Source organism: Pelophylax lessonae (assembly GCF_965119305.1).
Source record: "Pelophylax lessonae genome assembly, chromosome: 13".
In the NCBI taxonomy this organism is placed as follows: domain Eukaryota; kingdom Metazoa; phylum Chordata; class Amphibia; order Anura; family Ranidae; genus Pelophylax; species Pelophylax lessonae.
Genome location: NC_138780.1, coordinates 842,740 through 856,591, shown reverse-complemented (window position 1 = coordinate 856,591; position 13,852 = coordinate 842,740). Strand labels below are relative to the sequence as shown.

General features: G+C 57.2%; 1 protein-coding gene across 1 annotated transcript in view; it reads right to left on the bottom strand.

The window, feature by feature from the left end:
• The window catches only part of ASH1L (ASH1 like histone lysine methyltransferase), a 111,151-nt gene extending 97,522 nt beyond the window's left edge, over nt 1-13,629 (bottom strand). The window contains exon 1 of the mRNA XM_082275397.1: nt 13,520-13,629. The gene's annotated coding sequence lies outside the window, so the exon portion shown is untranslated. The remainder of the gene's footprint in view (nt 1-13,519) is intronic.
• Nucleotides 13,630-13,852: the final 223 nt, after the last annotated feature.

Here is a 13,852-nt window from a genome sequence, read left to right as displayed (position 1 = left end):
TGGCCTCTATTCGGGGATTGGACGGCTTCTGTTCAGGGATTGGACGGCCTCTGTTCAGGGATTGGACGGCCTCTGTTCAGGGATTGGACGGCCTCTGTTCGGGGATTGGATGAGGATTGGACGGCCTCTGTTCGGGGATTGGACGGCCTCTATTCGGGGATTGGACGGTCTCTGTTCGGGGGTTGGATGAGGATTGGACGGCCTCTGTTCAGGGATTGGATGAGGATTGGACGGCCTCTGTTCAGGGATTGGACGGCCTCTGTTCGGGGATTGGATGAGGATTGGACGGCCTCTATTCGGGGGTTGGACGGCCTCTGTTTGGGGTTGGATGAGGATTGGACGACCTCTATTCAGGGATTGGACGGTCTCTGTTCAGGGGTTGGATGAGGATTGGACGGCCTCTATTCCGGGATTGGACGGCCTCTGTTCAGGGATTGGACGGTCTCTGTTCAGGGATTGGACGGCCTCTGTTCAGGGATTGGACGGCCTCTGTTCGGGGATTGGATGAGGATTGGACGGCCTCTATTCAGGGATTGGATGAGGATTGGACGGCCTCTATTCTAGGATTGGATGAGGATTGGACGGCCTCTATTCAGGGATTGGCTGGGGATTGGACGGCCTCTATTCAGGGATTGGATGGCCTCTATTCGGGGATTGGACGGCTTCTGTTCAGGGATTGGACGGCCTCTGTTCGGGGATTGGATGAGGATTGGACGGCCTCTGTTCGGGGATTGGACGGCCTCTATTCGGGGATTGGACGGTCTCTGTTCGGGGGTTGGATGAGGATTGGACGGCCTCTGTTCAGGGATTGGATGAGGATTGGACGGCCTCTGTTCAGGGATTGGACGGCCTCTGTTCGGGGATTGGATGAGGATTGGACGGCCTCTATTCGGGGGTTGGACGGCCTCTGTTTGGGGTTGGATGAGGATTGGACGAGGATTGGACGACCTCTATTCAGGGATTGGACGGTCTCTGTTCAGGGGTTGGATGAGGATTGGACGGCCTCTATTCCGGGATTGGATGGCCTCTATTCAGGGATTGGATGGCCTCTATTCGGGGATTGGACGGCTTCTGTTCAGGGATTGGACGGCCTCTGTTCAGGGATTGGACGGCCTCTGTTCGGGGATTGGATGAGGATTGGACGGCCTCTGTTCGGGGATTGGACGGCCTCTATTCGGGGATTGGACGGTCTCTGTTCGGGGGTTGGATGAGGATTGGACGGCCTCTGTTCAGGGATTGGATGGCCTCTATTCGGGGATTGGACGGCTTCTGTTCGGGGGTTGGACGGCCTCTGTTCAGGGATTGGACGGCCTCTGTTCGGGGATTGGACGGCCTCTGTTCGGGGATTGGACGGCCTCTGTTCGGGGATTGGACGGCCTCTGTTCGGGGGTTGGATGAGGATTGGACGGCCTCTATTGCGGGATTGGATGAGGATTGGACGGCCTCTATTCTGGGATTGGATGAGGATTGGACGGCCTCTATTCTGGGATTGGATGAGGATTGGACGGCCTCTATTCTGGGATTGGATGAGGATTGGACGGCCTCTATTCAGGGATTGGATGAGGATTGGACGGCCTCTGTTCAGGGATTGGACGGCCTCTGTTCAGGGATTGGATGAGGATTGGATGGCCTCTATTCGGGGGTTGGACGGCCTCTGTTTGGGGTTGGATGAGGATTGGACGAGGATTGGACGACCTCTATTCAGGGATTGGACGGTCTCTGTTCAGGGGTTGGATGAGGATTGGACGGCCTCTATTCCGGGATTGGACGGCCTCTGTTCAGGGATTGGACGGCCTCTGTTCAGGGATTGGACGGCCTCTGTTCAGGGATTGGACGGCCTCTGTTCAGGGATTGGACGGCCTCTATTCGGGGGTTGGGTGAGGATTGGACGGCCTCCATTCGGGGATTGGATGAGGATTGGACGGCCTCTATTCTGGGATTGGATGAGGATTGGACGGCCTCTATTCTGGGATTGGATGAGGATTGGACGGCCTCTATTCAGGGATTGGATGAGGATTGGACGGCCTCTATTCTGGGATTGGATGAGGATTGGACGGCCTCTATTCTGGGATTGGATGAGGATTGGACGGCCTCTATTCAGGGATTGGATGAGGATTGGACGGCCTCTGTTCAGGGATTGGACGGCCTCTGTTCGGGGATTGGATGAGGATTGGACGGCCTCTATTCGGGGGTTGGACGGCCTCTGTTTGGGGTTGGATGAGGATTGGACGAGGATTGGACGACCTCTATTCAGGGATTGGACGGTCTCTGTTCAGGGGTTGGATGAGGATTGGACGGCCTCTATTCCGGGATTGGACGGCCTCTGTTCAGGGATTGGACGGCCTCTGTTCGGGGATTGGACGGCCTCTGTTCGGGGATTGGACGGCCTCTGTTCTGGGATTGGATGAGGATTGGACGGCCTCTATTCAGGGATTGGACGGCCTCTATTCTAGGATTGGATGAGGATTGGACGGCCTCTATTCAGGGATTGAATGGGGATTGGACGGCCTCTATTCAGGGATTGGATGGCCTCTATTCGGGGATTGGACGGCTTCTGTTCAGGGATTGGACGGCCTCTGTTCAGGGATTGGACGGCCTCTGTTCGGGGATTGGATGAGGATTGGACGGCCTCTGTTCGGGGATTGGACGGCCTCTATTCGGGGATTGGACGGTCTCTGTTCGGGGGTTGGATGAGGATTGGACGGCCTCTGTTCAGGGATTGGATGAGGATTGGACGGCCTCTGTTCAGGGATTGGACGGCCTCTGTTCGGGGATTGGATGAGGATTGGACGGCCTCTATTCGGGGGTTGGACGGCCTCTGTTTGGGGTTGGATGAGGATTGGACGACCTCTATTCAGGGATTGGACGGTCTCTGTTCAGGGGTTGGATGAGGATTGGACGGCCTCTATTCCGGGATTGGACGGCCTCTGTTCAGGGATTGGACGGTCTCTGTTCAGGGATTGGACGGCCTCTGTTCAGGGATTGGACGGCCTCTGTTCGGGGATTGGATGAGGATTGGACGGCCTCTATTCAGGGATTGGATGAGGATTGGACGGCCTCTATTCTAGGATTGGATGAGGATTGGACGGCCTCTATTCAGGGATTGGATGAGGATTGGACGGCCTCTATTCTAGGATTGGATGAGGATTGGACGGCCTCTATTCAGGGATTGGCTGGGGATTGGACGGCCTCTATTCAGGGATTGGATGGCCTCTATTCGGGGATTGGACGGCTTCTGTTCAGGGATTGGACGGCCTCTGTTCGGGGATTGGATGAGGATTGGACGGCCTCTGTTCGGGGATTGGACGGCCTCTATTCGGGGATTGGACGGTCTCTGTTCGGGGGTTGGATGAGGATTGGACGGCCTCTGTTCAGGGATTGGATGAGGATTGGACGGCCTCTGTTCAGGGATTGGACGGCCTCTGTTCGGGGATTGGACGGCCTCTATTCGGGGGTTGGACGGCCTCTGTTTGGGGTTGGATGAGGATTGGACGAGGATTGGACGACCTCTATTCAGGGATTGGACGGTCTCTGTTCAGGGGTTGGATGAGGATTGGACGGCCTCTATTCCGGGATTGGATGGCCTCTATTCAGGGATTGGATGGCCTCTATTCGGGGATTGGACGGCTTCTGTTCAGGGATTGGACGGCCTCTGTTCAGGGATTGGACGGCCTCTGTTCGGGGATTGGATGAGGATTGGACGGCCTCTGTTCGGGGATTGGACGGCCTCTATTCGGGGATTGGACGGTCTCTGTTCGGGGGTTGGATGAGGATTGGACGGCCTCTGTTCAGGGATTGGATGGCCTCTATTCGGGGATTGGACGGCTTCTGTTCGGGGGTTGGACGGCCTCTGTTCAGGGATTGGACGGCCTCTGTTCGGGGATTGGACGGCCTCTGTTCGGGGATTGGACGGCCTCTGTTCGGGGATTGGACGGCCTCTGTTCGGGGGTTGGATGAGGATTGGACGGCCTCTATTGCGGGATTGGATGAGGATTGGACGGCCTCTATTCTGGGATTGGATGAGGATTGGACGGCCTCTATTCTGGGATTGGATGAGGATTGGACGGCCTCTATTCTGGGATTGGATGAGGATTGGACGGCCTCTATTCAGGGATTGGATGAGGATTGGACGGCCTCTGTTCAGGGATTGGACGGCCTCTGTTCAGGGATTGGATGAGGATTGGATGGCCTCTATTCGGGGGTTGGACGGCCTCTGTTTGGGGTTGGATGAGGATTGGACGAGGATTGGACGACCTCTATTCAGGGATTGGACGGTCTCTGTTCAGGGGTTGGATGAGGATTGGACGGCCTCTATTCCGGGATTGGACGGCCTCTGTTCAGGGATTGGACGGCCTCTGTTCAGGGATTGGACGGCCTCTGTTCAGGGGTTGGGTGAGGATTGGACGGCCTCTATTCAGGGATTGGATGAGGATTGGACGGCCTCTATTCAGGGATTGGATGAGGATTGGACGGCCTCTATTCAGGGATTGGCTGGGGATTGGACGACCTCTATTCAGGGATTGGACGGTCTCTGTTCAGGGGTTGGATGAGGATTGGACGGCCTCTATTCCGGGATTGGACGGCCTCTGTTCAGGGATTGGACGGCCTCTATTCAGGGATTGGATGGCCTCTATTCGGGGATTGGACGGCTTCTGTTCAGGGATTGGACGGCCTCTGTTCAGGGATTGGATGAGGATTGGACGGCCTCTATTCGGGGATTGGACGGTCTCTGTTCGGGGGTTGGATGAGGATTGGACGGCCTCTGTTCAGGGATTGGATGGCCTCTATTCAGGGATTGGATGAGGATTGGACGGCCTCTATTCGGGGATTGGACGGTCTCTGTTCGGGGGTTGGATGAGGATTGGACGGCCTCTGTTCAGGTATTGGATGGCCTCTATTCGGGGATTGGACGGCTTCTGTTCGGGGGTTGGACGGCCTCTGTTCGGGGGTTGGACGGCCTCTGTTCGGGGGTTGGACGGCCTCTGTTCGGGGATTGGACGGCCTCTGTTCGGGGATTGGACGGCCTCTGTTCGGGGATTGGACGGCCTCTGTTCGGGGATTGGACGGCCTCTGTTCAGGGATTGGACGGCCTCTGTTCAGGGATTGGACGGCCTCTGTTCAGGGATTGGACGGCCTCTGTTCGGGGGTTGGATGAGGATTGGACGGCCTCTATTGCGGGATTGGACGGCCTCTGTTCGGGGATTGGACGGCCTCTATTCGGGGATTGGACGGCCTCTATTCGGGGATTGGACGGCCTCTGTTCGGGGATTGGACGGCCTCTATTCGGGGATTGGACGGCCTCTGTTCAGGGGTTGGATGAGGATTGGACGGCCTCTATTCCGGGATTGGACGGCCTCTGTTCAGGGATTGGACGGCCTCTGTTCGGGGATTGGACGGCCTCTGTTCGGGGATTGGACGGCCTCTGGTCGGGGATTGGACGGCCTCTATTCTGGGATTGGATGAGGATTGGACGGCCTCTATTCAGGGATTGGATGAGGATTGGACGGCCTCTATTCAGGGATTGGCTGGGGATTGGACGGCCTCTATTCAGGGATTGGATGGCCTCTATTCGGGGATTGGACGGCTTCTGTTCAGGGATTGGACGGCCTCTGTTCAGGGATTGGACGGCCTCTGTTCGGGGATTGGATGAGGATTGGACGGCCTCTGTTCGGGGATTGGACGGCCTCTATTCGGGGATTGGACGGTCTCTGTTCGGGGGTTGGATGAGGATTGGACGGCCTCTGTTCAGGGATTGGATGAGGATTGGACGACCTCTGTTCAGGGATTGGACGGCCTCTGTTCGGGGATTGGATGAGGATTGGACGGCCTCTATTCGGGGGTTGGACGGCCTCTGTTTGGGGTTGGATGAGGATTGGACGACCTCTATTCAGGGATTGGACGGTCTCTGTTCAGGGGTTGGATGAGGATTGGACGGCCTCTATTCCGGGATTGGACGGCCTCTGTTCAGGGATTGGACGGCCTCTGTTCAGGGATTGGACGGCCTCTGTTCAGGGATTGGACGGCCTCTGTTCGGGGATTGGATGAGGATTGGACGGCCTCTATTCAGGGATTGGATGAGGATTGGACGGCCTCTATTCTAGGATTGGATGAGGATTGGACGGCCTCCATTCAGGGATTGGCTGGGGATTGGACGGCCTCTATTCAGGGATTGGATGGCCTCTATTCGGGGATTGGACGGCTTCTGTTCAGGGATTGGACGGCCTCTGTTCAGGGATTGGACGGCCTCTGTTCGGGGATTGGATGAGGATTGGACGGCCTCTGTTCGGGGATTGGACGGCCTCTATTCGGGGATTGGACGGTCTCTGTTCGGGGGTTGGATGAGGATTGGACGGCCTCTGTTCAGGGATTGGATGAGGATTGGACGGCCTCTGTTCAGGGATTGGACGGCCTCTGTTCGGGGATTGGATGAGGATTGGACGGCCTCTATTCGGGGGTTGGACGGCCTCTGTTTGGGGTTGGATGAGGATTGGACGAGGATTGGACGACCTCTATTCAGGGATTGGACGGTCTCTGTTCAGGGGTTGGATGAGGATTGGACGGCCTCTATTCCGGGATTGGACGGCCTCTGTTCAGGGATTGGACGGCCTCTGTTCAGGGATTGGACGGCCTCTGTTCAGGGATTGGACGGCCTCTGTTCGGGGATTGGATGAGGATTGGACGGCCTCTATTCAGGGATTGGATGAGGATTGGACGGCCTCTATTCAGGGATTGGATGAGGATTGGATGGCCTCTATTCAGGGATTGGATGGCCTCTATTCGGGGATTGGACGGCTTCTGTTCAGGGATTGGACGGCCTCTGTTCAGGGATTGGACGGCCTCTGTTCGGGGATTGGATGAGGATTGGACGGCCTCTGTTCGGGGATTGGACGGCCTCTATTCGGGGATTGGACGGTCTCTGTTCGGGGGTTGGATGAGGATTGGACGGCCTCTGTTCAGGGATTGGATGGCCTCTATTCGGGGATTGGACGGCTTCTGTTCGGGGGTTGGACGGCCTCTGTTCAGGGATTGGATGGCCTCTGTTCAGGGATTGGACGGCCTCTGTTCGGGGATTGGACGGCCTCTGTTCGGGGATTGGACGGCCTCTGTTCGGGGATTGGACGGCCTCTGTTCGGGGGTTGGATGAGGATTGGACGGCCTCTATTGCGGGATTGGATGAGGATTGGACGGCCTCTATTCTGGGATTGGATGAGGATTGGACGGCCTCTATTCTGGGATTGGATGAGGATTGGACGGCCTCTATTCTGGGATTGGATGAGGATTGGACGGCCTCTATTCAGGGATTGGATGAGGATTGGACGGCCTCTGTTCAGGGATTGGACGGCCTCTGTTCAGGGATTGGATGAGGATTGGATGGCCTCTATTCGGGGGTTGGACGGCCTCTGTTTGGGGTTGGATGAGGATTGGACGAGGATTGGACGACCTCTATTCAGGGATTGGACGGTCTCTGTTCAGGGGTTGGATGAGGATTGGACGGCCTCTATTCCGGGATTGGACGGCCTCTGTTCAGGGATTGGACGGCCTCTGTTCAGGGATTGGACGGCCTCTGTTCGGGGGTTGGGTGAGGATTGGACGGCCTCTATTCAGGGATTGGATGAGGATTGGACGGCCTCTATTCAGGGATTGGACGAGGATTGGACGGCCTCTATTCAGGGATTGGCTGGGGATTGGACGACCTCTATTCAGGGATTGGACGGTCTCTGTTCAGGGGTTGGATGAGGATTGGACGGCCTCTATTCCGGGATTGGACGGCCTCTGTTCAGGGATTGGACGGCCTCTATTCAGGGATTGGATGGCCTCTATTCGGGGATTGGACGGCTTCTGTTCAGGGATTGGACGGCCTCTGTTCAGGGATTGGATGAGGATTGGACGGCCTCTATTCGGGGATTGGACGGTCTCTGTTCGGGGGTTGGATGAGGATTGGACGGCCTCTGTTCAGGGATTGGATGGCCTCTATTCAGGGATTGGATGAGGATTGGACGGCCTCTATTCGGGGATTGGACGGTCTCTGTTCGGGGGTTGGATGAGGATTGGACGGCCTCTGTTCAGGGATTGGATGGCCTCTATTCGGGGGTTGGACGGCCTCTGTTCGGGGGTTGGACGGCCTCTGTTCGGGGGTTGGACGGCCTCTGTTCGGGGGTTGGACGGCCTCTGTTCGGGGGTTGGACGGCCTCTGTTCGGGGGTTGGACGGCCTCTATTCGGGGATTGGACGGCCTCTGTTCGGGGATTGGACGGCCTCTGTTCGGGGATTGGACGGCCTCTGTTCAGGGATTGGACGGCCTCTGTTCGGGGGTTGGATGAGGATTGGACGGCCTCTATTGCGGGATTGGACGGCCTCTGTTCGGGGATTGGACGGCCTCTATTCGGGGATTGGACGGCCTCTATTCGGGGATTGGACGGCCTCTATTCGGGGATTGGACGGCCTCTGTTCAGGGATTGGACGGCCTCTGTTCGGGGATTGGATGAGGATTGGACGGCCTCTATTCAGGGATTGGATGGCCTCTATTCGGGGATTGGATGGCCTCTATTCTGGGATTGGATGAGGATTGGACGGCCTCTATTGCGGGATTGGACGGCCTCTGTTCGGGGGTTGGATGAGGATTGGACGGCCTCTATTGCGGGATTGGATGAGGATTGGACGGCCTCTATTCTGGGATTGGATGAGGATTGGACGGCCTCTATTCTGGGATTGGATGAGGATTGGACGGCCTCTATTCTGGGATTGGATGAGGATTGGACGGCCTCTATTCAGGGATTGGATGAGGATTGGACGGCCTCTGTTCAGGGATTGGACGGCCTCTGTTCAGGGATTGGATGAGGATTGGATGGCCTCTATTCGGGGGTTGGACGGCCTCTGTTTGGGGTTGGATGAGGATTGGACGAGGATTGGACGACCTCTATTCAGGGATTGGACGGTCTCTGTTCAGGGGTTGGATGAGGATTGGACGGCCTCTATTCCGGGATTGGACGGCCTCTGTTCAGGGATTGGACGGCCTCTGTTCAGGGATTGGACGGCCTCTGTTCGGGGGTTGGGTGAGGATTGGACGGCCTCTATTCAGGGATTGGATGAGGATTGGACGGCCTCTATTCAGGGATTGGATGAGGATTGGACGGCCTCTATTCAGGGATTGGCTGGGGATTGGACGACCTCTATTCAGGGATTGGACGGTCTCTGTTCAGGGGTTGGATGAGGATTGGACGGCCTCTATTCCGGGATTGGACGGCCTCTGTTCAGGGATTGGACGGCCTCTATTCAGGGATTGGATGGCCTCTATTCGGGGATTGGACGGCTTCTGTTCAGGGATTGGACGGCCTCTGTTCAGGGATTGGATGAGGATTGGACGGCCTCTATTCGGGGATTGGACGGTCTCTGTTCGGGGGTTGGATGAGGATTGGACGGCCTCTGTTCAGGGATTGGATGGCCTCTATTCAGGGATTGGATGAGGATTGGACGGCCTCTATTCGGGGATTGGACGGTCTCTGTTCGGGGGTTGGATGAGGATTGGACGGCCTCTGTTCAGGGATTGGATGGCCTCTATTCGGGGATTGGACGGCTTCTGTTCGGGGGTTGGACGGCCTCTGTTCGGGGGTTGGACGGCCTCTGTTCGGGGGTTGGACGGCCTCTGTTCGGGGGTTGGACGGCCTCTGTTCGGGGATTGGACGGCCTCTGTTCAGGGATTGGACGGCCTCTGTTCAGGGATTGGACGGCCTCTGTTCGGGGGTTGGATGAGGATTGGACGGCCTCTATTGCGGGATTGGACGGCCTCTGTTCGGGGATTGGACGGCCTCTATTCGGGGATTGGACGGCCTCTGTTCGGGGATTGGACGGCCTCTGTTCGGGGATTGGACGGCCTCTGTTCAGGGGTTGGATGAGGATTGGACGGCCTCTATTCCGGGATTGGACGGCCTCTGTTCAGGGATTGGACGGCCTCTGTTCGGGGATTGGACGGCCTCTGTTCGGGGATTGGACGGCCTCTGTTCGGGGATTGGACGGCCTCTATTCTGGGATTGGATGAGGATTGGACGGCCTCTATTCAGGGATTGGATGAGGATTGGACGGCCTCTATTCAGGGATTGGCTGGGGATTGGACGGCCTCTATTCAGGGATTGGATGGCCTCTATTCGGGGATTGGACGGCTTCTGTTCAGGGATTGGACGGCCTCTGTTCAGGGATTGGACGGCCTCTGTTCGGGGATTGGATGAGGATTGGACGGCCTCTGTTCGGGGATTGGACGGCCTCTATTCGGGGATTGGACGGTCTCTGTTCGGGGGTTGGATGAGGATTGGACGGCCTCTGTTCAGGGATTGGATGAGGATTGGACGACCTCTGTTCAGGGATTGGACGGCCTCTATTCGGGGGTTGGACGGCCTCTGTTCAGGGGTTGGATGAGGATTGGACGGCCTCTATTCCGGGATTGGACGGCCTCTGTTCAGGGATTGGACGGCCTCTGTTCAGGGATTGGACGGCCTCTGTTCGGGGATTGGACGGCCTCTGTTCGGGGATTGGATGAGGATTGGACGGCCTCTATTCAGGGATTGGATGAGGATTGGACGGCCTCTATTCTAGGATTGGATGAGGATTGGACGGCCTCCATTCAGGGATTGGCTGGGGATTGGACGGCCTCTATTCAGGGATTGGATGGCCTCTATTCGGGGATTGGACGGCTTCTGTTCAGGGATTGGACGGCCTCTGTTCGGGGATTGGATGAGGATTGGACGGCCTCTGTTCGGGGATTGGACGGCCTCTATTCGGGGATTGGACGGTCTCTGTTCGGGGGTTGGATGAGGATTGGACGGCCTCTGTTCAGGGATTGGATGAGGATTGGACGGCCTCTGTTCAGGGATTGGACGGCCTCTGTTCGGGGATTGGATGAGGATTGGACGGCCTCTATTCGGGGGTTGGACGGCCTCTGTTTGGGGTTGGATGAGGATTGGACGAGGATTGGACGACCTCTATTCAGGGATTGGACGGTCTCTGTTCAGGGGTTGGATGAGGATTGGACGGCCTCTATTCCGGGATTGGACGGCCTCTGTTCAGGGATTGGACGGCCTCTGTTCAGGGATTGGACGGCCTCTGTTCAGGGATTGGACGGCCTCTGTTCGGGGATTGGATGAGGATTGGACGGCCTCTATTCAGGGATTGGATGAGGATTGGACGGCCTCTATTCAGGGATTGGATGAGGATTGGATGGCCTCTATTCAGGGATTGGATGGCCTCTATTCGGGGATTGGACGGCTTCTGTTCAGGGATTGGACGGCCTCTGTTCAGGGATTGGACGGCCTCTGTTCGGGGATTGGATGAGGATTGGACGGCCTCTGTTCGGGGATTGGACGGCCTCTATTCGGGGATTGGACGGTCTCTGTTCGGGGGTTGGATGAGGATTGGACGGCCTCTGTTCAGGGATTGGATGGCCTCTATTCGGGGATTGGACGGCTTCTGTTCGGGGGTTGGACGGCCTCTGTTCAGGGATTGGATGGCCTCTGTTCGGGGATTGGACGGCCTCTGTTCGGGGATTGGACGGCCTCTGTTCGGGGATTGGACGGCCTCTGTTCGGGGGTTGGATGAGGATTGGACGGCCTCTATTGCGGGATTGGATGAGGATTGGACGGCCTCTATTCTGGGATTGGATGAGGATTGGACGGCCTCTATTCTGGGATTGGATGAGGATTGGACGGCCTCTATTCTGGGATTGGATGAGGATTGGACGGCCTCTATTCAGGGATTGGATGAGGATTGGACGGCCTCTGTTCAGGGATTGGACGGCCTCTGTTCAGGGATTGGATGAGGATTGGATGGCCTCTATTCGGGGGTTGGACGGCCTCTGTTTGGGGTTGGATGAGGATTGGACGAGGATTGGACGACCTCTATTCAGGGATTGGACGGTCTCTGTTCAGGGGTTGGATGAGGATTGGACGGCCTCTATTCCGGGATTGGACGGCCTCTGTTCAGGGATTGGACGGCCTCTGTTCAGGGATTGGACGGCCTCTGTTCGGGGGTTGGGTGAGGATTGGACGGCCTCTATTCAGGGATTGGATGAGGATTGGACGGCCTCTATTCAGGGATTGGATGAGGATTGGACGGCCTCTATTCAGGGATTGGCTGGGGATTGGACGACCTCTATTCAGGGATTGGACGGTCTCTGTTCAGGGGTTGGATGAGGATTGGACGGCCTCTATTCCGGGATTGGACGGCCTCTGTTCAGGGATTGGACGGCCTCTATTCAGGGATTGGATGGCCTCTATTCGGGGATTGGATGGCTTCTGTTCAGGGATTGGATGGCCTCTATTCAGGGATTGGATGAGGATTGGACGGCCTCTGTTCGGGGGTTGGATGAGGATTGGACGGCCTCTGTTCAGGGATTGGATGGCCTCTATTCGGGGGTTGGACGGCCTCTGTTCGGGGGTTGGACGGCCTCTGTTCGGGGGTTGGACGGCCTCTGTTCGGGGGTTGGACGGCCTCTATTCGGGGATTGGACGGCCTCAATTCGGGGATTGGACGGCCTCTGTTCGGGGACTGGACGGCCTCTGTTCGGGGATTGGACGGCCTCTGTTCAGGGATTGGACGGCCTCTGTTCGGGGACTGGACGGCCTCTGTTCAGGGATTGGACGGCCTCTGTTCGGGGGTTGGATGAGGATTGGACGGCCTCTATTGCGGGATTGGACGGCCTCTGTTCGGGGATTGGACGGCCTCTGTTCGGGGACTGGACGGCCTCTGTTCAGGGATTGGACGGCCTCTGTTCGGGGACTGGACGGCCTCTGTTCAGGGATTGGACGGCCTCTGTTCGGGGGTTGGATGAGGATTGGACGGCCTCTATTGCGGGATTGGACGGCCTCTGTTCGGGGATTGGACGGCCTCTGTTCGGGGATTGGACGGCCTCTGTTCGGGGATTGGACGGCCTCTATTCGGGGATTGGACGGCCTCTGTTCAGGGATTGGATGAGGATTGGACGGCCTCTATTCAGGGATTGGATGGCCTCTATTCGGGGATTGGATGGCCTCTATTCTGGGATTGGATGAGGATTGGACGGCCTCTATTGCGGGATTGGACGGTCTCTGTTCGGGGGTTGGACGGTGTGTGATGTGGAGGATGGGATTGTACAATCAGATTGTATGTATATGAATGTGATGGGGGAGGGGAGACATTTCTATATAGAGGAGGTGGAGCCTAGCACAGCCAATCCTGCCTCATCCATGGGATCTCCTGATTGGACGGTGTGTGGTCCCAGAGATGCCATGGTACTGAGGAGCCAATCAGATTCCTGGTCTCCTGAGGAGAAGGTGGGGGCGGGGCCTCTGAAGGCAGCCCTGAGGTGATATAGTGATCCCAGGCAGGAGGGGGCGGGGCTCCGCACTCACAGTGACCAATACAAGGCCCCCCCCTCCCCCTCACAGCCACAATGTCTCTGGACAGCCAGGTACACAGCTCCTCCCACTCACACACCTTGCCCCGCCCCTTCCTATCCTCCCGGGTGCAGCTCCGCCCTCCGGCGGGTCACTTACCGCTTGTCGCTTCTCTCCTCACATTCCGCGTCACCAACACTCAGCGGAGCGACCTCTTCCCGCCAGTGACGTCACATCGCCCCGCCCACTGCGACGGAGATGGGGAAGCAGGAAGTGGCTGAGGCGCCATCTTTATTCAGGGAAAAAAGCCTGGCAAACCGCATCACGTGACCATTCCTCAGGAACCCCGCAATACCCCTCCCCCAATATATCCCTCCCCCCACTACCCTCCCCCTAATCTATCCCCCCCACAATATATACCCCCCAAACCCCCCGCCCCTAATAATGTCCTCCCCCATAATACCCCTCCCCCAATATATCCCCCCCATAATA